General features: G+C 41.0%; 1 protein-coding gene across 10 annotated transcripts in view; it reads left to right on the top strand.

Moving 5' to 3' along the window:
- Window positions 1-24,373, top strand: part of LOC146871936 (DDB1- and CUL4-associated factor 7) — a 919,103-nt gene that overhangs the window by 291,917 nt on the left and 602,813 nt on the right. The gene's annotated exons all lie outside the window — the stretch shown is intronic.

Raw genomic sequence — 24,373 nt, 5'->3', positions numbered from 1 at the left:
ACATTTATTGATTTTTAAAAAAAACACGGGGTACGCGTACGGTAAGCTTACGGTAAGCGTACGGTAGAAAAAATTAATTAAAAAAATAAATGAAATTCAGATTTAAATGTTTAGATATTAGGGGGCTCTAAAAAGAGCCGTTGTGTTTATGAAATGATTTTTTAGTGGTACCTACAAGTAAGTACCGATGCAGAGTCTAAGGTTCAAGAGGAAGACTCTGTTCCTTTCATCATTGAAGTGCACACCATCTCCTCTATAAATGTCTTGCATGTCATAACGCAAGTTGTTGTGGTAAATGGCACCCATACCATAGTCACGGAGGAAAGCAGAAACAGATTTGTTGACGTGCTTTCTTGCTTTGTCAATCTGCGGACAGAAATGATTGGACCAGTTCCATTTTTGCCTTTGGCATATGTTGGAAAACACAAAGGCAGTTTTAGGGAAAAGTGAAAACAGTTGTGCAAAGGTGTCCTTCATAAGCATTTCCAGACCTACCCCAGTCAAAGTGCCTAGGTCATTGCCACCACAGTGCACTATTATGAGAAAAAACCATAGGTTTCACACACGTTATAGTTAGGAATTAGCATTTAAAAAACCTTGCAAATTCACTGAAAAAACCATAGGTTTCACACATGTTATAGTTAGCGGAAATATTACTGATACAAAACCAGTGAAATTCCCCCGTTATAGTTAGTGCAGGCAACTATAACTCACGCGACCGCAATCTTCTGCTGATGACATATGTGTCTTTATGAAAAAAAAATATTTGTAATATATGTATAGCTAAAAATGTATGGAAGAAGACATGGGCAAATAAGTGTCTAAATACAGTATTAGCATCAGCAGAGGATTGCGGTCGCGTGAGTTATAGTTGCCTGCACTAACTATAACGGGGGAATTTCACTGGTTTTTTATCAGTAAAATTTCCGCTAACTATAACATGTGTGAAACCTATGGTTTTTTCAGTGAATATATATATATATATATATATATATATATATTACCTACTGGCGGTCGCCAGTAGGTAGTTATAGTTAGGACCACGTTTCCATAGGAAATCCGCAACATTCTATTTTGAATAACTTTGGCGCCGGTCGACGAATCCTCGCGAATTTTTCAAAATAGGTGGGGCGCTACGCTCCGCTCCTACCCTGAAAGTCTCGGGGGGATTCGTCAAGCGGGGGCTGAGATAAAAGGGGGGTCCCAAAACGCGTTTTTCCCATGCATTTTTCCATAGGACCTTTAGACAGGGCTACAGCCCGAACGGCTGAACAGAATTACTAGAAATTTGGCAGAGAGGTAGTCCTCAGGTCAAGGAAGTGCCTTTTGTAGGTTTGGTGTAAATCTGTTCAGTAGATTCTGAGAAAATAGCCTTTAAATCAATATATATATCTGAGCCAGCTTACGGTGCGCTTACGGTACGCTTACCGTACGCGTACGGTGGCGTGCGCGAGCGCGATTATGATTGGCTCTTGGATCTTAGTAAACATTCGAATCGGCCGAAACCAGGAAGCGGCGGCCGCCATTTTCTCTCTCGCACTGAGAGAGATGATTAACAAACAAAGCACAAAAACATTTAAAGGGGCTGTTTTGACAGCTCCCACACACATAGCCATGTACAGGGAGTCCCCAAAGATCCCCCAAGGCCAAAAACGGAATTTTTATTTTTTCGCTAATTTCGCCGATTACGCTTACCGTACGCGTACGGTAAAAAAATATAAAAAAAAATAAAATATCCACACTAACCCCACCCCGTGTGCAATTGGTGACCGAAGATCACCAATTGTGCATGGCTTATCACATAAGTAAAAAACGAAAAGATTAAAAAAAAAAATATAAAAAAAAAAAATTATCCACACTCTCTCGACCCCGTGTGCAAATGGTGCCCGAAGGGCACCATTTGTGCATGGCTTATAACTACTGCGAAAAATTAAAATCTTACCTTTAAAAACGAAGTGCATCATATGTCCTCCATGTGCGCACGGTGCGCGAAGCGCATCGTGCGTACATGGCCCATCTAGCGTAACGTGGGCACCGTGCGTGCACGGCACTAACTGCGTAAAGTGGGCGCGCGGTGCGCGAAGCGCACCGCGTGCTCACTGTGCGCGCACGGAACAAACTGCGTTAAGTGGGCGCGCACGCCACGAATGGCGTAAAGTAACTTAGCATTTAAAAAACCGTACAAATTCACTGAAAAAACCATAGGTTTCACACACGTTATAGTTCGGAATTAGCATTTAAAAAACCTTGCAAATTCACTGAAAAAACCATAGGTTTCACACATGTTATAGTTAGCGGAAATTTTACTGATAAAAAACCAATGAAATTCCCCCGTTATAGTTAGTGCAGGCAACTATAACTCACGCGACCGCAATCTTCTGCTGATGACATATGTGTCTTTATGAAAAGAAAATATTTGTAATATATGTATAGCTAAAAATGTATGGAAGAAGACATGGGTAAATAAGTGTCTAAATACAGTATTAGCATCAGCAGAGGATTGCGGTCGCGTGAGTTATAGTTGCCTGCACTAACTATAACGGGGGAATTTCATTGGTTTTTTATCAGTAAAATTTCCGCTAACTATAACATGTGTGAAACCTATGGTTTTTTCAGTGAATATATATATATATATATATATATATACATATATATATATATATATACACATATACATATACATATATATATATATATATACACATATACATATATATGTGTGCGTGTAGAGAGGTAGAGTTGTAGAGGTGTAGAGAGGGGGGGGGTGAGCAGCAGGGGGTGAGCAGCAGGTAGAGAGAAGTGTCTGTCAGTCTCGGTGTCTGTCAGTCTCGGTGTCTGTCAGTCTCGGTGTCAGCTAGAGCAGCTCTGCTGACCTGGTTCTCTGGCTCTTAAGAAGCTCTGCTGACCTGGTTCTCTGGCTCTACAGCAGCTCTGCTGACCTGGTTCTCTGCACTCACGATGCACGCACCCGACTTGGCGAAAATATATTAAAAAATAATATAAGTTTATTATAAGTACAAATATATTATTTTTATGAATATCTTAGATAATCTCTTGCCCTAATATGTATATTAAAGACACATACATATCGTTCTGGAACATACATTTTTTTTTTTTTGCGCGAGTCGCACACCCAGCGCGCCCCAGCATGTATAGGACGTCATGCTGGACCCGAAACCGCGCAAGCATCTCGTACAGTAATGCGCATGTGTCGCGAATGCGCGGGAGCAGGAGTCGTGAACTGGTCGCATACCAATCCCGCACATCACGTAATATTAAATGTATATGAAAACTGAAAAACACGCAGCAGTCGCACACCATACGCGGATCCTTCATGACTTTTCTAAAATGGCAGCTACAATGCGCACACCCACCGTGATGTGTACGCTTTGAGTGCGCGACTCCGAAAAAAAATATAACTATATTAAAATAAAAACTGAAAACAAGAACATTAATCAATATTTCAGTTTGAATTTTCAAATTTTTTTGTGCAATTTTAAGAAAAATGTATGTTTAATGAATAAAAAATGTATAAATAAACAGTTAAACTGTAGAAAATCAGTACAAAAAAATAGGTATAACTACTATCACCCTTAAAAATTAGCATTTAAAAAACCTTTGAAATTCACTGAAAAAAACATAGGTTGCAGAGACGTTATGGTTAGAAATTAGCATTTAAAAAAGCTTTGAAATTCACTGAAAAAAACATAGGTTTCAGAGACGTTATAGTTAGAATTTAGCATGTAAAGAAACCTTTGAAATTCACAGAAAAAAACATAGGTTTCAGGGGTGTTCTAGTTAGCTGGCCATTTTACTCGTACAAAACCATAGAAATTCCTCCGTTATAGTTAGTTCTGCAAACTATAGCGCCCGCAATGCACTGCTGATGATGTCACATATTGCATCATTCATGACATGGTCAGTGACGGCCAGCTAACTATAACACCCTGAAACCTATGTTTTTTTCTGTGAAAAACAAATATATATATATATATATATATATATATATATATATATATATTCACTGAAAAAACCATAGGTTTCACACAAGTTATAGGTAGCTGTACATTTCACTCGTAAAAAACCAATGAAATTCCCCCGTTATAGTTAGTGCAGGCAACTATAACTCACGCGACCGCAATCCTCTGCTGATGCTAATACTGTATTTAGACACTTATTTGCCCATGTCTTCTTCCATTAAATTTTAGCTATACATATATTAAAAATATTATTTTTTCATAAAGACACATATGTCATCAGCAGAGGATTGCGGTCGCGTGAGTTATAGTTGCCTGCACTAACTATAACGGGGGAATTTCATTGGTTTTTTACGAGTGAAATGTACAGCTAACTATAACTTGTGTGAAACCTATGGTTTTTTCAGTGAATTTGCAAGGTTTTTTAAATGCTAATTCCTAACTATAACGTGTGTGAAACCTATGGTTTTTTCAGTGAATTTGTACGGTTTTTTAAATGCTAAGTTACTTTACGCCATTCGTGGCGTGCGCGCCCACTTTACGCAGTTAGTGCCGTGCACGCACGGTGGTCACGCGGTGCGCAGCGCGCACCGCGTGCCCACGTTACGCGGGATGGGCCATGTACGCACGATGCGCTTCGCGCACCGTGCGCACATGGGGGACATATTATGCGCTTCGTTGTGAACGTTATTCATTTGTACTTTCCATTTCAGTAAATAGGCCATGCACAAATGGTGCGGGCACCATTTGCACACGGGGTGGGGAAAAAGTGGAATTTTTTTTTTTTTATACATTTTTTACCGTACGCGTACGGTAAGCTTAATCGGCGATTTTTGAAAAATAAAATATAATTTTTTTTTTGGCCTTGGGGGTTGTTTGGGGACACATATATGGATGCTGGGTGTTTAAGAACTGAATATACTCCCCCTGTAGATGTTTTTTGTCTTGGTTTTTGCAGCCCCCCTCAGAGTTCGAGAGAGAAAATGGCGGCCGCTGCTTCCTGGTTTCGACCGATTCGAATGTTTACTTAGATCGAACAGCCAATCAGAATCGCGCTCGCGCACGTCACCGTAAGCGTACGGTAAGCGCACCGTAAGCGCACCGTAAGCTGGCTCAGATATATATATTAATTTAAAGGCTATTTTCTCAGAATCTACTGAACAGATTTACACCAAACCTACAAAAGGCACTTCCTTGACCTGTAGACTACCTCTCTGCCAAATTTCAAGGAACTTGCCAGTAGGTAATATATATATATATATATATATATATATATACACACACACACACACACACACACACACACACACACACACACACACACACACACACACACACACACACACACACACACACACACACACACACACACACACACACACACACACACACACACACACACACACACACACACACACACACACACACACACACACACACACACACACACACACACACACACACACACACACACACACACACACACACAACCATCCTTGTGGGGACTATGTGTGAACACATGCCTTGTGGGGACTAACCTTTCTGAATGTTTTTACAACAGACAAATAACAGAAAAATGTTAAGAAAAAATTCATGATACTGGATCCTGCTTCAAATTTGCAAATATATTGTTATTTAATCGTACGCACAGCACCATCCTTGTGGGGACTTGAACAAGTGCTACCATCCTTGTGGGGACCTAGTCCATAACACTATTTGTGATTGAATTCAGTCGAAGGCACATGGCTAAAGGTTTATTTTATCAACAATGTACACAAACAACATCATAATCTCTTCATAAGTGAATTGCTGTACTAGGGGTATACATTAAAGACAGATTATGTTAATGTGCCAGAAAATATCATATCATGGTTAAAGAAAGAGACTTAAGCTGTATTTAACCTATGTATTAGTTCTTTAAATCTGAGGAGATAAGGGAACTAACACATAAAGAAATTAACATATGGAACCAAGGAATATGGTCAAGTGGAACCCAAAGCTTGATTAACTGCTTAAATTTTTGCCAAAATAGATGTTCAGGTCCCCACAGAGATAGTGGGTGAAGATTTTGTTTAAGTCTCCATAGAAATAGTGTACATTCAAAGCTTAAATCCCATTATAAAGAGTGTGAAAACAATGATGTCCCCACAAAGATAGTGTGTTATCATAGCGGTGTTCAAGTCCCCACAGAGATAGTGTGTTATCATAGTGATGATCAAGTCCCCACAGAGATGGTGTGTTATTATAGTGATGTTGAAGTCCCCGCAAAGATAGTGTGTTATTACAGTGTTGTTCAAGTCCCTACAAAGATGTTGTGTTATTATAGCGATGTTTAAGTCCCCACAGAGATAGTGCATGAAGGTGGTTGTGTTTAAGTCCTCATTATAATAGGGTCTGATTCACAAACGTAAACTTCGACAAAAAGTCTAACTTTACTACTTTTTTCAGTATTCACAAAGGTAAATTTAGACCAAAAGTCTAACTTTACTACTTTTCAATATTCACAAAGCCCCATTCAGTGAATGTAAAGCTGATGATGTTCAAGTCGAAGCAAACACAAGGAGATGATGGACGGAGTGCTGAAACTTTTCAGTCACTCACCCCCAGTCACAGATCTGGGTTGAATCCATCATTGTTCTTTAGCTCACTTCACCACCCCAGTTCAGACCCACTATACGCAAATCAGTCTTGACACTGTGCCTCATGGGAACATTCCAGCCAGAACTTCCAGGCCAGGTCTTCCCTGGACCGGAAACAAGCATCCTGGGACCAATTTCGGGTAACACCTCCTCATCAGCCAGGCTAGCTCGAATCCTGTGGCACAGTGAGCAAGGGACCCAAAAGCCACCACAAAGATAGAGTGCTATTAAAGCGATGTTTAATTCCCCACAGATAGAGTGCATGAAGATGATTGTGTTTAAGTCCTCATTAAAATAGGGCCCGATTCACAATGGTAAACTTAGACAAAAAATCTAACTTTTCTACTTTTCAGTTTCAACAATGTAAACTTAGACCAAAAGTCTAACTTTAATACTTATCACTATTCACAAAGCCCCATACAGAGAATGAGAAGCTGATGATGCTCAAGCCAAAACAGAGCTTGTATGTAGTTACAGGAATGCTCAAGTCCCCACAGAGATGGTGTGTGACTATAGTATTACCACGGTTGCCAAAGCGAATGTGTGCGATTATAGAATTAGTGCATGATAATAGCCATGTTCAAGTCCCCACAAAGATAGTGTGTGATTATATTGATGCCCAGGTCTCACAGAGATAGTATGGGATTATAGGGATGCCCAGATCCCTCCAGAGATAGTGTGCGATTATAGAGATGCTAGGCCCCCACAAAGAAAGCTGTCTAATTATAGGGATGTCCAGGTACCAAAAAGATAGGAGATGAGAGTCTAAACTTGCTGAACAATCTTTGCTCATCAAAAGTCAAATCAAACAATTGCGAATGAACATCTCCTGAATAAAATGTCATCAGAGAATGTCTAGGGAAACTTACGGCACATCTTGTCGTATCTTGTCACATTTGCTCTGTGTTCAAAGACAGAGGTCAAATGTCAGGCTTTGTCTTCTGAGGGAGCTTGGTGTTTACATTTCTTTTTCCGACATAAAAGTGAGAGGAATTATGTGACACTCTTGCTGGATACTAGATGTAAGAAAGGTTTTTTTCTAGCATACAACATTTAAAATAACTGCAAGTATTTCTGAGTATTGTAAAATAGCAACATACAGGAGAAACACATTTTTTGTTAACTCTGAAGTGTTTTGAAAACAAATTCTTTAATATGATCAAAACAAATCAATGCACTAGGTGATGGAATTTTCACACAATATTGTTTGTGTACTGTATAGCTTTATTTGTAAAATGGAATGTCTGTGCAAATGTAATGGACATTTCAATTAAAAATGTGTTGTCTGTAATGGCAGTGTCCTACCATACCATGCATACTCCACTCTGCTCTTCACCATTCCATTTCAATGCACTCTACTCTGCACCACTCCACTTTACATCACTCCATGCCACTGCACTCTACTCCACTCTGCACCCCATCAATGTATGCCACTGCACTCCACCCAACTACACTCTATGCCACTTCACTCTACGCTTCTCTACTCTATTCTGCAGCACTCCACTCTGTACAAATGAACTGTATGCCACTCTGCTCTACACCACTGCACTCTTCACCACTGCCCTCTACATCACTCCAATCTAGCTCACGCCAATCTACTCTGAACAACTCCACTCTATGCCACTCCACTCTACACCACTCTGCACCACTGCACATAATGCTAATAGACTTCATGCCAATGCATTTTACTCTGTAACACTCAACTCTTTGCCCTATTCATTCTACACCAATCCACTCCACTCCACGCTGCTGCACTTTACTCTGCACCACTCCACTCTACGCAACTTCTCTTTACTCGGAAACAATCTATTCTATGCCACTGCACTCTATTATGCTACTCCACTCCATGCCACTCTACCCAAACCCATTGCACTCTACACCACTGCACTATATGCCAATGCACTCTATGCCAATGCACTCCACTCTGCACCACTGTACTCCATGCCACTGTACTTTACACCAATGCACTCTACACCACACTACACCACTGCACTCTACGGGCCCGATTCACCGAACTAACTTAAGACAAAATCCTAAACTTACTACCATTTCGGTATTCACAGAAGGCACTTACTCATTTTGGTATTCACAGAAGGCACTTACTCATTTTGGTATTCACAGAAGTTAGGACTCCTAACTTTAGGACTCCTAAATGCCTTCTGTGAATACCGAAAGCCTTAAAATTAGGATTTTGCTCAGTTTAGTAGTAGTAAAGTTAGGAGTCCTAACTTTAGGACTCCTAAACTGAGAAAAATCCTAATTTTAAGACTTTCGGTATTCACAGAAGGCATTTAGGAGTCCTAAAGTTAGGACTCCTAACTTCTGTGAATACCGAAGTGAGTAAGTGTCTTCTGTGAATACCAAAATGAGTAAGTACCTTCTGTGAATACGAAAATGGTAGTAAGCTTAGGATTTTGTCTTAAGTTAGTTCTGTGAATCGGGCCCTACGACACTCTGCTCTGCACTACTGCACTCTATACCAATGAACTCTATGACACTTTACTTTGCATGACAGCAATCTGCATCACTCCACTCTATGCCACTGCACTCTGCACCATTCCACTCTGCACCACTCTATGCGACTGCACTCTCTGCCACTCTACTCTTCACCACTGCATTCTATGCCACTGCACTCTATGCCACTCTACTCAGCACACTCCACTCCGCACTACTGCTCTACTATGCACCACTCTAATCTACGCCACTGCATCCTATGACACTGCATTGCACGCCGCTGAATTCTATGCTGTCGCACTCTGCCACTGCACTCTACCTAAACAACTCCACTCTACACTTCACTCTGCTCTGAAACACTTTACTCCACGCCACTGCACTATATTCAACTGCACTCTATGCCACTCAACGTCACTCTGTGCCACTACACTATATGGCACTTCACTTTACTCTGAAACAATCTAGTTTATGTCACTTTACTCTATGCCACTGCACTCTATATCACTCTATCCACTTGGCGCCACTGCACTCTGTCACTCTACTCGAAACAACTGCACTCTATGCCAATGCACTCTACTCTGCCCGATTGTACCCGTTGCCATTCTACTCTATGCCACTCTACACCACTGCACTCTGACACTCTACCCTGCACCACTCCACTCTGTCACTTCACTCTACTCTGAAACAATCTACTCTATGCCACTGCACTCTATGCCACTGCAATCTATGTAATTTTATTCCACTCTGCGCCTTTCCGCTCTATGCCACTGCACTCTATGCCACTGCACTCTAAACCATTATTTGAACCTGTGACCATGTTGTCAAACACAGGCCCCTACAGTAGACGCATCAGTCCACTAAGTCACCAGACCCGGCCACTCCATTCTACTCCACTCTACGCTACTGCACTCTGCAGCACTTCACTCTATGCCACTGCACTCTATGCCACTGCACACTACAGCCCTGTCTTCTATTGTGCGCCACTCTATGCCACTCTATTCTGCACCACTCTATGCCACTACGCTCTGCGACTCTATTCTAACCTGCACCACTGCACTCTACACCACTCTACTCTGCACCACTTCACCCTGCACTACTGCACTCTACTGTTCAACACTCTAATCTATGCCACTTCATTATACAACACTGTTTTGAATGCTGCTGAATTCCATGCCTCTGTACTCTATGCCACTGCACTCTATGCCGCTGTACTCTGCAACACTCTATGCCAATGCATTCCACACCAGCTCACTCTACGCTACAATCCTCCAGTGAACGAGACTCTATGTGACTCCACTCCGCTGCTCCAATTCAGGACACTCTATGTCACAAAACTCTTCTCCACTCTTCACCATTCGACTCTGACACTTCACTCTGCTCTCCTCTACATCACTAACTTTTAGCCATGCTGAACAGTAGCCACGCTGGTGTACAACATGGTTAAAACACATTGGCAAAACCAATGACTCTTGCATATAGATCCATTGACTTTGCCAATGCTTGGTTTGTATTGTCTTTGTCTTCCCACATATGTCTCTCCATTTCAACCTTCCATCATCTCCTTGCCATGACTCCTCATGTTTTTTTTTTCCAGGGTTTGAATTGAACTAATCAGCGAAATGAAGTTCTGTTGCTTTTATTTAAATTTGTAGTTGCATAGAGCACAATCTATACTCAAAGGTATTAAAGTGGTTTATTTGAGCCCCAATTACATTACACAAGGTCGCGTTCACTTTTCAGGCACGGGAAGATTAGGTTATTTGCCCAGAATCAAAAGATGTTGAGCCGATGCCGAGATCTCTAACTCCAATCTCCGTATACTTTCCTCTCCCCTTATCCTGTTGCCATGTAATGTTTTGCATTTGCTGAACCTCTGACATATAATTCAACGAATAGTTTTAAGGTGTATAAAGAATGATTTTATTGTATTAGTTTATTTTAAAACGAGATGCTGTTTGCAGAAAATATGTCTGCATTATCAGTAACGTTTTATTATAGAAAGCATGATGTGATAGGGACTGAGAGTAGCAGAACAGTTAAGAAGGGAGATAAAGGAACTGCGCAAAACTGAAAAATCGTTTTGCCTTGTGCAGAACTCCGGAATAGAACCCATGTTTCCAGAAGCAAAACAAAATAGCAATCTCAACATTCCTGTCACAATTGATTAGGGTCCTCAAGTATTTTACAATTAGCCTAGCCTGAGAAATATATTTTTTGTCATGAGAGAGAAAATAGTCTTAGCATATGTAAGAAGATGCACTTGATAACCTTTTGTTGGACAGCTGCCTTCCGTTCCCTCAATGAAAGGTTGAAAAGGCAGAGATGCGTGTAAAGTTCATTTTTCAGCTTGGGTGTTTATGTTGAGCCCATTGAATCCCCTCCCACACGACTACAGTCTGGGATGCAAGGTGCCCCGGGATGTCTTGCTGCTGTGCACGCCCTGGCTCAGGGTGTGAAATGGCCAGGTCAGAATGAAGCTGAGAGCGTCAAGTTTCCAGCCCTTTGTTATGCTGAACCTGGGAGAGCGCCCATTCACACCTGATTCACGGCCATAGTCATGACAACAAAGACAGGTTGATGCAGGGGAGAGAGCCTCTTCTGTCTGACTGTGGGGGAGGGTTCCACAAAGGATGGGCACTTCGGAAGGAGGGCGAGTTTAGCAACAGAGTACATCAGATTAACGCGCCTGTCCTCCTCAGTCAGGATTCATACACATTGTGTGTTCTCTAGTCAGCAGAAAGGGCAGGGACAGGGGCACGGGAACTTTCATTTCCTCGTTCTTAAAAGCGTGCATTGGAGCCTTGATATTTTGACTAGGGAATCGATTGTGAAAATCCAGTAGTAACTCTAAGGTGCTTTTAAGAATACTATGAAATTCAAATCGCTAAACTATATTCACACTCCTAGTAAATGTAATAAATTTAATTTCGAATCTCATTTAGAATAATACATTGTCTATAGGTATTAGCGAGAGGGAATTTTTGAAACGTGAACTAGTGTGTGCTTTTTCCGTATTATCAATTTTATAGGTCCAATGTCTATAAATATTTTTTTATTATGTGGTGTTGGCATTGGTTCTCAGCATTGTATTCATTGTTTTATTTTTTGCATTCTGATACTTGTAGTTTTCTTTTTACCCTGAGATATAGTACTACCAGCACCACAATGAGAAAAGCAGATGGGTCAAGTGCTGAATGAAGAATAACTTGATAGCTGTATGTATGTTTGTATGTATCTATGCATGTATGTATTTGTATGTATGTGTCTATGTGTGTATACATGTATGTATGTATGCAGGGCTTTAAGTGGCCCGGGTCTCACCGGGTCTGAGCACTTAGCATTTAAAAAACCTTGCAAATTCACTTAAAAAACCATAGGTTTCACACATGTTATAGTTAGCTGGACATTTCACTTGTGAAAAACCATTGAAATTCCCCCGTTATAGTTAGTGCGGGCAACTATAACTCACGCGACCGCAATCCTCTGCTGATGACGTCAAATATTACATCACTGATGACAAATAAATATTTGTAATATATGTATAGCTAAAGATTAATGGAAGAAGACATGGGTAAATAAGTGTCTAAATACAGTGATGTAATATCTGACGTCATCAGCAGAGTATTGCGGTCGCGTGAGTTATAGTTGCCTGCACTAACTATAATGGGGGAATTTCAATGGTTTTTCACGAGTGAAATGTCCAGCTAACTATAACATGTGTGAAACCTATGGTTTTTTAAGTGAATTTGCAAGGTTTTTTAAATGCTAATTACTAACTATAACGTGTGTGAAAGCTATGTTTTTTTCAGTGAATATATATATATATATACATATATATGTATGTATGTATGTATGTATGTAGCCCAAACCTAGCCAGAGGTAACGGCAAAATATGAAAGGCCAAAAACAGAGTATAGGCAGAGATTATTTCTATGGTTTTAGGGTGGGCTGCAGTGCATAGAGAGGGGAAGGGGACTTTCCAAGCCATTAATTTGAAGTATAGTCCACGTGCTGGCAATTCTTTATACCTTTTTCCATGAAGAAGAGGATGATAGCATTGCACTTCTCTGTTGAACATGGTATTTATCTGTCTGGTAAGGATTTGGTGAAACGATTAATTATCTTGAAGGGCATTCCACTTTTGTTTGCTGCATCTTTGATGGTATTGATGCGAATGTGTAGATTTTAGTAGAGCGAGTTAATTGGTAGGCAAGCTTTTCTTCCATTTTTTTCTAGTCAATTAATGTTGGTTGACGTCGAGTTACGTGGAGTACAAGGCTGCTTATAATTTAGTTATATACTTATGTGCATTCATGTGTCCATGAAAGTCTGCATAGGTTTCTCGGAATGTAGTGAAGTTTGCAAGAAGGGTATTAATGTTGGAAGCTGGGGGGTTAGGTTTTGATGCCCAGAGATATGTTCAAACTGTAGATTGACAAGAGGCAGCATTACCCTGCAGGTGCATGGTGCTGTTCAGATGGAAGAAGAGGATTTGGAACTAGGGTCCACCATGATCCGAGGTAGAGGGCAACCCGGGGAGTGCTTTAAAGCAATGCTTGGCTTTGTCCAATTTACTAGAAGCAGGTCAAAAGATGGCGTTTGCTGGGAATGGTGGTTCTAAGTCGAATGGAGGGCTGTGGCTTTGTTAGCAGAGTTTGATTGGTGGGAAATGGTTTACACAATGCAGGGTTTGTAGTAGTTGTGGTCCTGAGCCAGGTTTCGACGGGAACGAAAAATTGGTCTGTGCACCAAAATAAGTGTCCCCTACTACCAAACCAGTCAGCTGAAAAGTGACCCCCACTCTTGCAAATCAGACCAGTGTTGAACTTGCAAAATCACGCTATATGGAAACTTTGCAGGATATGGGAGACTGCATGCATTTGTGTTCGCTGCAGCCAATCTTGCAGTAATATCAGGGAAATTAACAATAAAACCAGCCCACCTTGCCATAAAACAGGCTCACATACTGACTTGTCAGGCAGGTCCATTGAGTGTCATTGGCTGATTGCCATGCATGAATGAGAAGGCTATTCCACAGGAGGGGCCTTACAACTGAGAAGTATCTGTCTCATGTGAACTGCAATTGGATTTGGGAGTTTGGAGGAAGTTGAAGTTGATGAAATGCAATGGTCTGGCTGGGGCATACTTTTGCATTCTGAACTGTTAGAGGCAGATGAACCATTTTTGCATTTGAAGGTAAGGAAACGTTCTTAAACATCTTGAAGAAATCTCAGGGGCAGTTCAATGCATTTTAAATTTGCTCTGAATAAAAGCCTTGTTTGGTTTTGAAGATAAGTGGTTCTGGCATGTTTGACGGAAGTGCAGGAAAACAGACAGATTCCAGTTGATGGATTTTCTTTTTAAGCAGTTTCAGCACTTTTGAGTACCACATATTGTGTATATTTCTTTTAGATAATTTTAGGTGTGGTAACATGAATCAGCAGTAAGGGAAATTGTGGAGTGTATCCGGTTCATGATACATTGAGGGGAATTAGCGGTGATCACTAGCAAGAAAAGTATCCCCAGAAAGTATTTGAATGAATAGGACTTGATTTTTTTTCTTGGAGCAGAAGTAGGAGGTGTAGTGTTTATTAATGATTGCACTGGTTACAGAGAGAACTATATTGAAGAATGTGGTTATCAAAGATGGTGTGATGGTCATACCAAATGGCAGGGGTGATATTATGTGCATGGTGAACTATAGTGTCAAACAATGGCTTTTGATTTAAGGGAATGCAGTGATTGCTATTTCTAGGCTGTTGCTATGGCATTTGCCAAATAACTCTTTGAAGGGTGGGATAGTTTGGTCCTTGGCCTGAAGTTAAATCCCCTATGAATAGGAGGTGATTGGATATGAGGAATACGTTGATTAAGAGAAAAGAGAAGTCTTCAAAGAAGATTTGTGCAGGACTAGGTGGGTGAGAGCAAGTACAGATTTTGATGGAAAGGTTAGGAGAGTCTTTCCAAGGATTCAAAAGAGTTTCTGTCACAGATGGTAAGCTTCAGAATGTGAACATTACTCTTATGGATAATGAGTGAGACATGCACTCTACCTTTAGGTCTGTTGGTGAGTTTGAGGGAGTAATCTGTGGGCTAATGTGGTAAAATGTCAGGAGAGAGAAGGCTGTGACTAAGGTTTGAGTGGCAATGGGATAGTCTGAAGCCAGGCTGATACTCAGGTCTGTGAAGTTCTCGGAATATCTGGTGGCATGCCTAGCATTAATAAGGCAATACCTTACATTATATACGTTTTGCGCACATTTTGTGTTACACTGACAATTGGTAGATAAATGATGAGAGTTTTGGATCCCTTGATTTTTTAGGAAGAGTATAAGAATTTCAGGGCTGGTGAAGTCGTAATTCATCAGATTGTGCAGGTGTTCTGGAGAGTATTTGAGAAACAAAGATACTGTATTCAGATATGGTAGTTGTACATATAAGTAATCAATGGACGCTATATGTCTATGGCACTGTAGAAGGGTGCTGGTTGCAGACCTCCAAGGCCCAAATATTTAGTGGCAGGAGAAGGTAGTCATGTGACCAGATAGGATTTGCTCTTCCCATCAGCCTGCTTACAAAACTTCTGATCACAACCCTTAAGTTAAGTGGCGGCCTGGGTATGTGTTTTAATGGGCCAATTAGACTCACCTTGCTTTTCTTCCATACTTTGCTTTCTAGGGCTTAAGGCTGCTCAAGCTGTGCCGCCTCAAAGCACAGCCTCTTTTGCCTCTTTTCAATGGCCCGGTGCTCTCCAGGGTACCTACATGGCTGTTCAGGCACTAGTGGACTGCGGGTTTTGCCTTCGTCTCTTGGTCCCCGCAGCTTTTATGGTTTAAATATTTTATTGATTTTCAAGACAAATAAAGGAAGAAGGAACCAGACCCCCAGCTCCCAGATACAATGTATTACAGACACAAGTGTCGCGACTAGTAGCATTACCCAGGTAAAAGGCATGGAGCGGGTCTACAAAAGGGAACATATAAAAAGAACAACAAAAGGCAGCGCACCAAAGAAAACCCCCAACATATCCCCCCTCCTCCCCCCACTCTCGTCCACCAACTAAAGCCCCACGGGAAAGGAAGGGAAGGGATTATGAAACGTACAGAGAATCATCTTAGCCTGGTAACTCTACGTGAGGAGCCCTTCTGTGGGATTTGCGTGTCGGGCAAGGCGTAGAAGTCTTAAGTAGCGGGGGCAAGTCAGTTCCCTGAATTCAGTTATGAGCAGAGTGAAAAAGGGACCCCACAACTCCGGGAACTTGGACCCTCTGCCTGCCAGAGCGAGAGTGAGCTTCTCCATCCCCAGTACCAGCCAGAGTCTCTGCAGCCATCCAGAGTGAGGTGGAGGCAGGGGGGAGCGCCAGTATATTCTGAATGGCCGCTCCGAGGGCGACTGCGATCAGGCAACCTCTTCGGGATTTTAGGGGATACATCAACGGATTAGGAAGGCCCAAGAGGATGTAGGCTAGGAAGCGTGGGAGCTGTGTATCCAAGTGAGTGTCTATTTCGTCAAGGATTGGGGACCAATATGGCTGAATGCGGCCACAGCTCCACAAAAGGTGTTCTAGGGTACCCACCTCCCCACAACCCCTCCAACACAGAGCGCTCTGACGGAGTCAAAGTGATGGAGGCGCTCCAGCGTGTAATACCAGTAGGTAACTACCTTAGTCAATGTCTCAGTGAGGCCTGTGTGGTATGCTGAGTGTCGAGCCCTGTAGTAGATATTGTCCCATTCCTTATGGGTGAGGGACCGGCCTAGCTCCCGTTCCCTGTGTGCCCGACCTGCATTATATGTGAGTGTAGTAGTAGCCAGGAGGTGCTTGTAAAGATCAGAAATGAGCTTCTTGTCAGAGGTTCGGGTGACAAGCCATTTCTCAAATGTGGTTAGAAACGTTTGACAGGGCTAGAGAAATTAATAACTAAAAAGGGCAAGCCTCAGTATTAACGCTAAGCAACAGTCCATTAGTTTCAATAAACCACAACAAATCCCTTATAGAAAGTACATTTTACTTTTGGATATATCAATGTGTTTTCTTATGTTGAAAGTGAGTGTTCATTATGGGATTGAATGTTAATGCTAGAAGGACAACTGCTCAGTTTGCATTGAACACAAGAGCAGGCAATGTTGATAAGTAATAATTGCATTTTAAAATACACCTTTAACACTTAGTTAATAATATCACTTTTTGTACAGATATTCCTCCAAAGTACATCTAGTTTCTGTCTAGTGGATTGCCAGGTGGTATGATGTCTGTGTGAGCTGCATGCTCACAAGTTTGAATCTGAGTTAAATACGTTTCAGCCTTCCATCGTTCTGGGGTGGGTGAATGTAGTACCATTAAACTGGATGATTGTAATAGTTTTCATATAATGCTTCAAACCCCATTGAGGAGTACAGAAGTGCATTATCAGAAGGTTAGCATGCTACAGGATTAGCTTAAATGATGGTGTTTTGCAGTGAGAGCTATGTGGAAAGCATTTTGGTGCTGTGCATGAGTGACCAGAAGTGTTCTTATCCTGTCCTGGACAGTAGAGCTTATCAGTGAGAGGAGAGAAATAGTCTGCCCAGTTTACATTAATTGGCTGCTATGATTTACTATTCAGTGTTGATCACTGTAATGAAAATGTGGCCACGGTTAAACTTTCATTACCCTTAATGCTGATCAGGCCTCTATGTTGTAGTGGCCCTAATGGCATTATTCTCTTTTCCTTGCAGCAATATAAAACACTTCAAACAACAAACAAAGGTCACAGGATGTTTTCGTCTTGTGCATCAGGGCTGTTTAAAAATGTTCCTTCCTAGGACTGGCATGCTTCACATGGCAGCTCCAGAAAGACAATTTCAGTTATGGTAACTACAACCTAGGGCAAGTGCCAGTTTTAGCTGGTGGTTGTCTGGTGGAGAGACCACTGGGGCAATGGTTTCCACTGGAGTTGGTTGAAGCTCAACTGACAGAAACCCAGCGATCGCACTACTTGTTTGGCAGTGGAGAAGTGTTGCTAATTTATAGCTGCACTCTTGCTCCGCCAAACTATAAAGGACTGCCAAAAGGATTTTTGTTTTGTTAGCTATTTATGCTATTAACTTTTAGGGAGATGGTTAGTTATCAAATTGTTGCTGTCAAATGAATATATGTTTGCAAAGTATTACAATGCATGAATGTATTTGTCAGGATAATATCTCAAAAATACATGATTGCAAATGTCAGCTCTGAGATGGGTGAGGACCAATGGTTGTGCACAACACTTAGTAAAACAGAATAAAAGTATATCAAGATAAAAAACCGATTTAAAAACACTTTGTACTGGGGTTACAAGAGTGATGTTATTTACTTTGTTTAGTCATAACTCTCAAATAATGTTTGTTTCTTACTAAAGTTCTTTCTAAGGGAATGGCAGGATTTCCAGCATGCACACAGTTAACCATTCGTGTCATCGTAGGTTATTTTTAAGTGATATCTGATATTTCATATGCAAAAACATCAAGGTAGCCAAAACTGGGAGTTACAAAGACTATTTGCAATAATATTAGTGAGCTGGCGCTGTACATTCTAATATTGAAAACAGGTCACCATCCTTGAGTATCAAATGTAAACACACATGGAATATGGACCAGTGAGCCTGTGCACGTTGAGTGACCTGGTCAACGAGAGCAGAAAAGAGCTGAAATTAGATCATGATCCCAAAGCTGTTCCTAACGGGGGCCCCCAAATTACATTTTGCTCAGGGCTCCCGAAATCTTTAAGATGTCCCTGTGTGCGTGCACTTGGAGTGTGATGGAAAACATAGGACAGGAAGTAGTGAGTAAGTGCAATCACTCTCTGTACTCTGGGCTCTTGTTGGGCTTCAGTGTGCCGATTATTGCCCACTCTGTAGTCCACTGGATTAATCACTGCTTCTATTCTACTAATGAAATTAAAAGGTGGACTTCGAGGCGCTGCATGGCTTCTTGCATTTATGTGGTGCTCACACTGTGCAGTCGAGGTAGTTAACAGGTTCGCATCAGACGTTGCTTTCTCGCCAATTAACATTAAATAAACAGCTTCAAGTAAAATGGTAATTTTGAAGAAATAAGTATATAGGTGCAGAGTTAAAATATTGTTGTAAAGGGAAGGCATGGATGATTCCATCACTGAAATTGTATACTTATAACACCACATCCCAGCTAACAAACTACTAGAACAGCGTCAGCCCAAGGCAGCATTTTTCCAGCAGTGTTGCCTGTTACAGGCGGGGCAGGCACTACAGAGTTCAGTGATTTTTGTGTTTACAGAAAGATCACATAATATGGTACTGTTTAAAATAAAAAAAGAGATGGTTTGCAAATCTAAGTTGCAATAAGGGTTTCCATAGCCAAACATGGTCTGGCAAATTTCAAATGATATAATTTGTCTGAGCTTCTGAAAGCAACTGCAATGGTTAGAACAGGTGTAATCCCATGTAGGGTGCGACTGGAGTGTGGCTACACAATTGTTTTACAGCATGATCAGCTTTCAAAGCTGCAGTATAATAGTGCCTTTCCATTTCAAGATAGTGGTTGATAATAATGTACAAGTCTCCTTAAAGAGTGTGTGACTGTAATGCTGTTTTAGTATCAGAGACATACTGTGGTCCTGATTCACAAAGGTAAACTTACACTTGTTTACGATTTTTCGAATTTCCCGTGGAATTTTAAGAGTAGTATCTTTATGACTGGGGAGTCTCTGCACTTGGGGCAGAGACTCCACTCATAAAAAGGTAGGGAGTCTTACAAATAACGCTCATAAAATTGCTTTGTGAATTGCAAAATGTCATAAACTTACACAAATGTTTAAGTTTACCTTTGTGAATCAGGCCCTGTGTGATTATGGGAATGTTCAAGACCTTCCACAGAATGTGTGAAGTTAATCATATTCAATTCCCCACAAAGACAGTGTGTGGATATAATAGTCAAATCTCCCCACAGATAGTGTGTGGTTAGTGATCAGTTTGAGTCGCAACTGAGACAGCATGTGGTCATTAGGATGTTCAAGCTGCCACAAAGATAGTGTGTGTTTATTATGATGTTCAAATACCCCCAGAGATAGTATGCAACTATGTTATGTTATAACCATTTATATTGCTAACTACTACCCGTAGGTGTCTATGGCAGATTGCGGACCACATACTGCAGAGAAGGATTCGTTTTTTAAAAAGCCAGGTTTTAAGATGTAGTAGTGTTCAAGTCCCAACAGTGATAGTGTTTAAATAATCTTCATGTTCTTACACAGATAGCATGTAAAGGTAGGATTGTTCACATCCAAACAGGCATTACAGACATGTTTAACCCTGCACATACATAGCGTTATTATAGTGATGTTCAAGTTTCAAAAAGATTGCGTGTGAAGAAAATGATGTTCAGGTCCCCACACAGATATGCATGATTATAGGACTGTTCTAGAATTCACACACATTGTGTGTGAAATTAATCTTGTTCAAGTCCCCACAAAGATAGTGTGTGAATATGATTTTGAAATCTCCCCATAAAAATTGTATGACTATCAACATGTTCAAGTCCCCACAAAGATAGTGTGTGGTTATAGGGATGCTCAAGTCCCAACAGTGATAGTGTGTGGTTACTGAGACGTTCAAGCTGCCACAAAGATAGAGTGTGTTTATCAGGCTGTTCAAGTCCCCACAAAGATAGTGTGCAAAGATAATAATGTTCAAGGGCCCGATCTAGATTTTGGCAGAAGAATTACTCTGTCAACATCAGTGACAAAGATCCAACCTGCCTAAATATAAATCCCATAGGATATTATGGGATTTATATTTTGGTGGACAGGATACTTGTCACTGTTTTGACAGAATAACCCATCTACCGAAATCTAGATCAGGCCCTAAGTCCCTGCAATTGTAGTGTTTAAAGATAATCTTTAAGTCCCCACACAGATAGTGTGTGAAGATAATGATGTTCACATTTAAACAGAGATAGTATATGATTATAGACATGTTCCAATCTGCATATACATAGTGTGTGATTATAGGTATGTTCAAGTTTTCCCAAGATTGTGTATGTTTTTAGGTGCAATAAAGGCCTCGCAGAGATGGTGTGAGAAGGTAATGATGATCAAGTTTCCACAAAGATAGAGTATAAAGATGATGTTCAACTCTTCACAAGTATAGTGTGTGTAGATAATGATGTTTAAGTCCCCAAAGAAATTAAGCGATTTCAGGAAAGTTCAAGACCTCACAACGATTGTATGTGAAGGTGATCATGTTCAAGTCACCACAAAGATGGTGGTTGATGATCATGTTCAAGTCTCCACAAAGCTAGTGTGTGATTAAAATGCTGTTCTAATATCACAGAGATACTGTGGTCCTGATTCACAAAGGTAAAATGAATTTTTGGCAATTCGCAAAGGCATTTTATGAGTAGTATCTTTATGACTGATGCGTCTCTGCAATCGGGGCAAAGACTCCACACATAAAAAGATATAGAGTCGTAAAAATATTGCTCGTAAAATTGATTTGTGAATTGCAAAATGTCATAAACATACACAAATATTTAAGTTCACCTTTGTGAATCAGGCCCCGTGTGATAATGGTAATTTTCAAGACCTTTCACAGATAGTGTGTGAAGTTGATCATATTCAAGTCCCCCACAAACATAGTGTGTGAATATATTGGTCAAATATCCCTCCAAATAGTGTGTGGTTAGTGATGAGTTTGAGTCCCCACAGAGACAGCATGTGGTTATTAGGATGTTCAAGCTGCCACAAAGATAGTGTGTGTTTATTATGATGTTCAAGTACCCCTAGAGATAGTGTGCAACTATAGTAGTGTTCAAGTCCCAACAGTGATAGTGTTTAAATAATATTCATGTCCTTACACAGATAGTATATAAAAGTAAGATTGTTCACATTCAATCAGGGATTATAGGCATGGTCAACCCTGCACATACATAGCGTTATTATAGTGATGTTCAAGTTTCAAAAAGATTGCGTGTGTAGTAAATGATGTTCAGGTCCCCACACAGATAGTGCATGATTGTAGGACTGTTCTAGAACTCACACAGATTGTGTGTGAAATTAATCTTGTTCAAGTCCCCACAAAGATAGTGTGTAGTTACAGGGATGCTCAAGTCCCAACGGTGATAGTGTGTGGTTACTGGGATGTTTAAGCTCCCACAAAGAGAGTGTATGTTTCTTAGGATTTTCAAGTCCCCACAAAGATAGTGTGTAGTTACAGGGATGCTCAAGTCCCAACGGTGATAGTGTGTGGTTACTGGGATGTTTAAGCTCCCACAAAGAGAGTGTATGTTTATTAGGATTTTCAAGTCCCCACAAAGATAGTGTGTAGTTACAGGGATGCTCAAGTCCCCACAGTGATAGTGTGTGGTTACTGAGATGTTCAAGCTGCCTCAAAGATAGTGTGTGTTTATTAGGATTTTCAAGTCCCCACAAAGATAGCGTGTGGTTACAGGGATGTTCAAGTCACAGCAGTGATAGTGTATGGTTAATGGGATGTTCAAGCTACCACAAAGATAGTGTGTGTGTTTATTAGGATGTTCAAGTCCCCACAAAGATAGTGTGCAAAGATAATAGTGTTTAAGGGCCTGATTTAGATTTCGGTGGAAGGGTTACTCTGTCACAACAGTGACAGGTATCGCGTCCGCCAAAATATAAATCCCATAGGATATTATGAGATTTATATTTTAGTGGACGGGATACCCATCACTGTTGGTGATGGAGTAACCCGTCTGCCGAAATCTAAATCAGACCCTAAGTCCGTATAGTGGTAGAGTTTAAATATGATCTTTAAGTCTCCTCACAGATAGTGTGAGAAGGTAATGATGTTCACATTTAAAAAGGAATACTTTCTGATTATAGGTATGTTAATCTGCATATAAATAGTGTGTGATTATAGGGATGTTCAAGTTTTCCAAAGATTGTGTGGGTTTTTAGGTATGATCAAGACCTCAATTAGATGGTGTGAGAAGATAATGATTGATCAAGTTCCCACAAAGATAGAGCATAAAGATGATGTTCAAGGCTCCACAAAGACACTGTGTGTAGATAATGATGTTTAAGTCCCCAAAGAAATGAAACGATTACAGGAAAGTTCAAGACCTCACAGCCATTGTGTGTGAAGGTAATCAAGTCACCACAAATATAGTGGTTGATGATCATGCTAAAGTCTTCACTAAAATGCTGTTCTAGTGTCACGGAGATACTGTGGTCCTGATTCATAAAGGTAAAATTAAACTTTTCTTTAAGCTTACAAATTTTTGCAATTCACAAAGGCATTTTACGAGTAGTATCTTTATGGCTGCAGAGCCTCTAAACCTGTGGCAGAGACTCCACATACACAGAAGTGTAAGTTTACCTGTGAATCAGGAAATTTGTGATTATGGGAATGTTCAAGACCTCCCACAGATTGTGTGTGAATATAATAGTCAAATCTCCCCACAGACATAGTAGGTGGTTGCTGGGGTGTTCAAGCAGCCACAAAGATAGTGTGTGTTAATTATTATGTTCAAGTCCCCACAGAGATAGTGTGCAACTATTGTAGTCTTCAAGTCCCTACAGTGAAAGTGTTTAAAGATAATCATCATGTCCATACACAGATAGCATGTGAACGTACAATTGTTCACGTTCAAACATGCATTATAGGCATGTTCAACCCTGCACATACTTAGGGCCTCATTACGATGTTGGTCAGAAACTACACCGCCCGACTCCTTGTCGGATTCGGTTCTGACTGACTTGTGGCCGGTGGTTCTTGCCCGACCAATAATGATGCTTCCAAACACCGTTCGGAAGGACTCCCATTGACTTCAATAGGAGCCTCTGTTCCGACCGACAACACAGGCTCCTATTGGAAAAAAATGGGTGGCTGCGGAAAACCTTGCTCCCTGTTGTTGGCTCCCCATGGTGCCTGCCACACTGTGCATGGTTACATAGGGGGGGTCCCCTGGATATTCCCCTGAGCCCAAACCAGAAGACTCAGGATGAAGGGGGGCCTTCTAGGGGCCCCATAGTCAGTTTCCAACAGCATTTTCGTGTCAGACAGACCAAGTCAGAAAGGATGTTGGAATCAGACATCGTAATCAGTCAGGCAGAAATGCTGGCAGTTGAGCTGTACGAATCAGTTCCGATTCGGAATTCACCTTCCGACCGTGAGCATCATAATCGGTCAGTCGGAATTGTTTCTTACTGAGTCGGGCGGATGGGTTCCAACACGGTCTAGGGGAATCCGACTGCCGGTCAGATGCTTTCCGAACTACCTCATAATGAAGATTATAGGAATGTTCAAGTCTTAAAAAGATTGTTTGTGAAGTAAA

Source organism: Triturus cristatus, chromosome 1_1 (assembly GCF_964204655.1).
Source record: "Triturus cristatus chromosome 1_1, aTriCri1.1, whole genome shotgun sequence".
Taxonomy (NCBI): domain Eukaryota; kingdom Metazoa; phylum Chordata; class Amphibia; order Caudata; family Salamandridae; genus Triturus; species Triturus cristatus.
The sequence above is the reverse complement of the archived record's forward strand: the minus strand, read 5'-3'. Positions and strand labels throughout refer to the sequence as shown.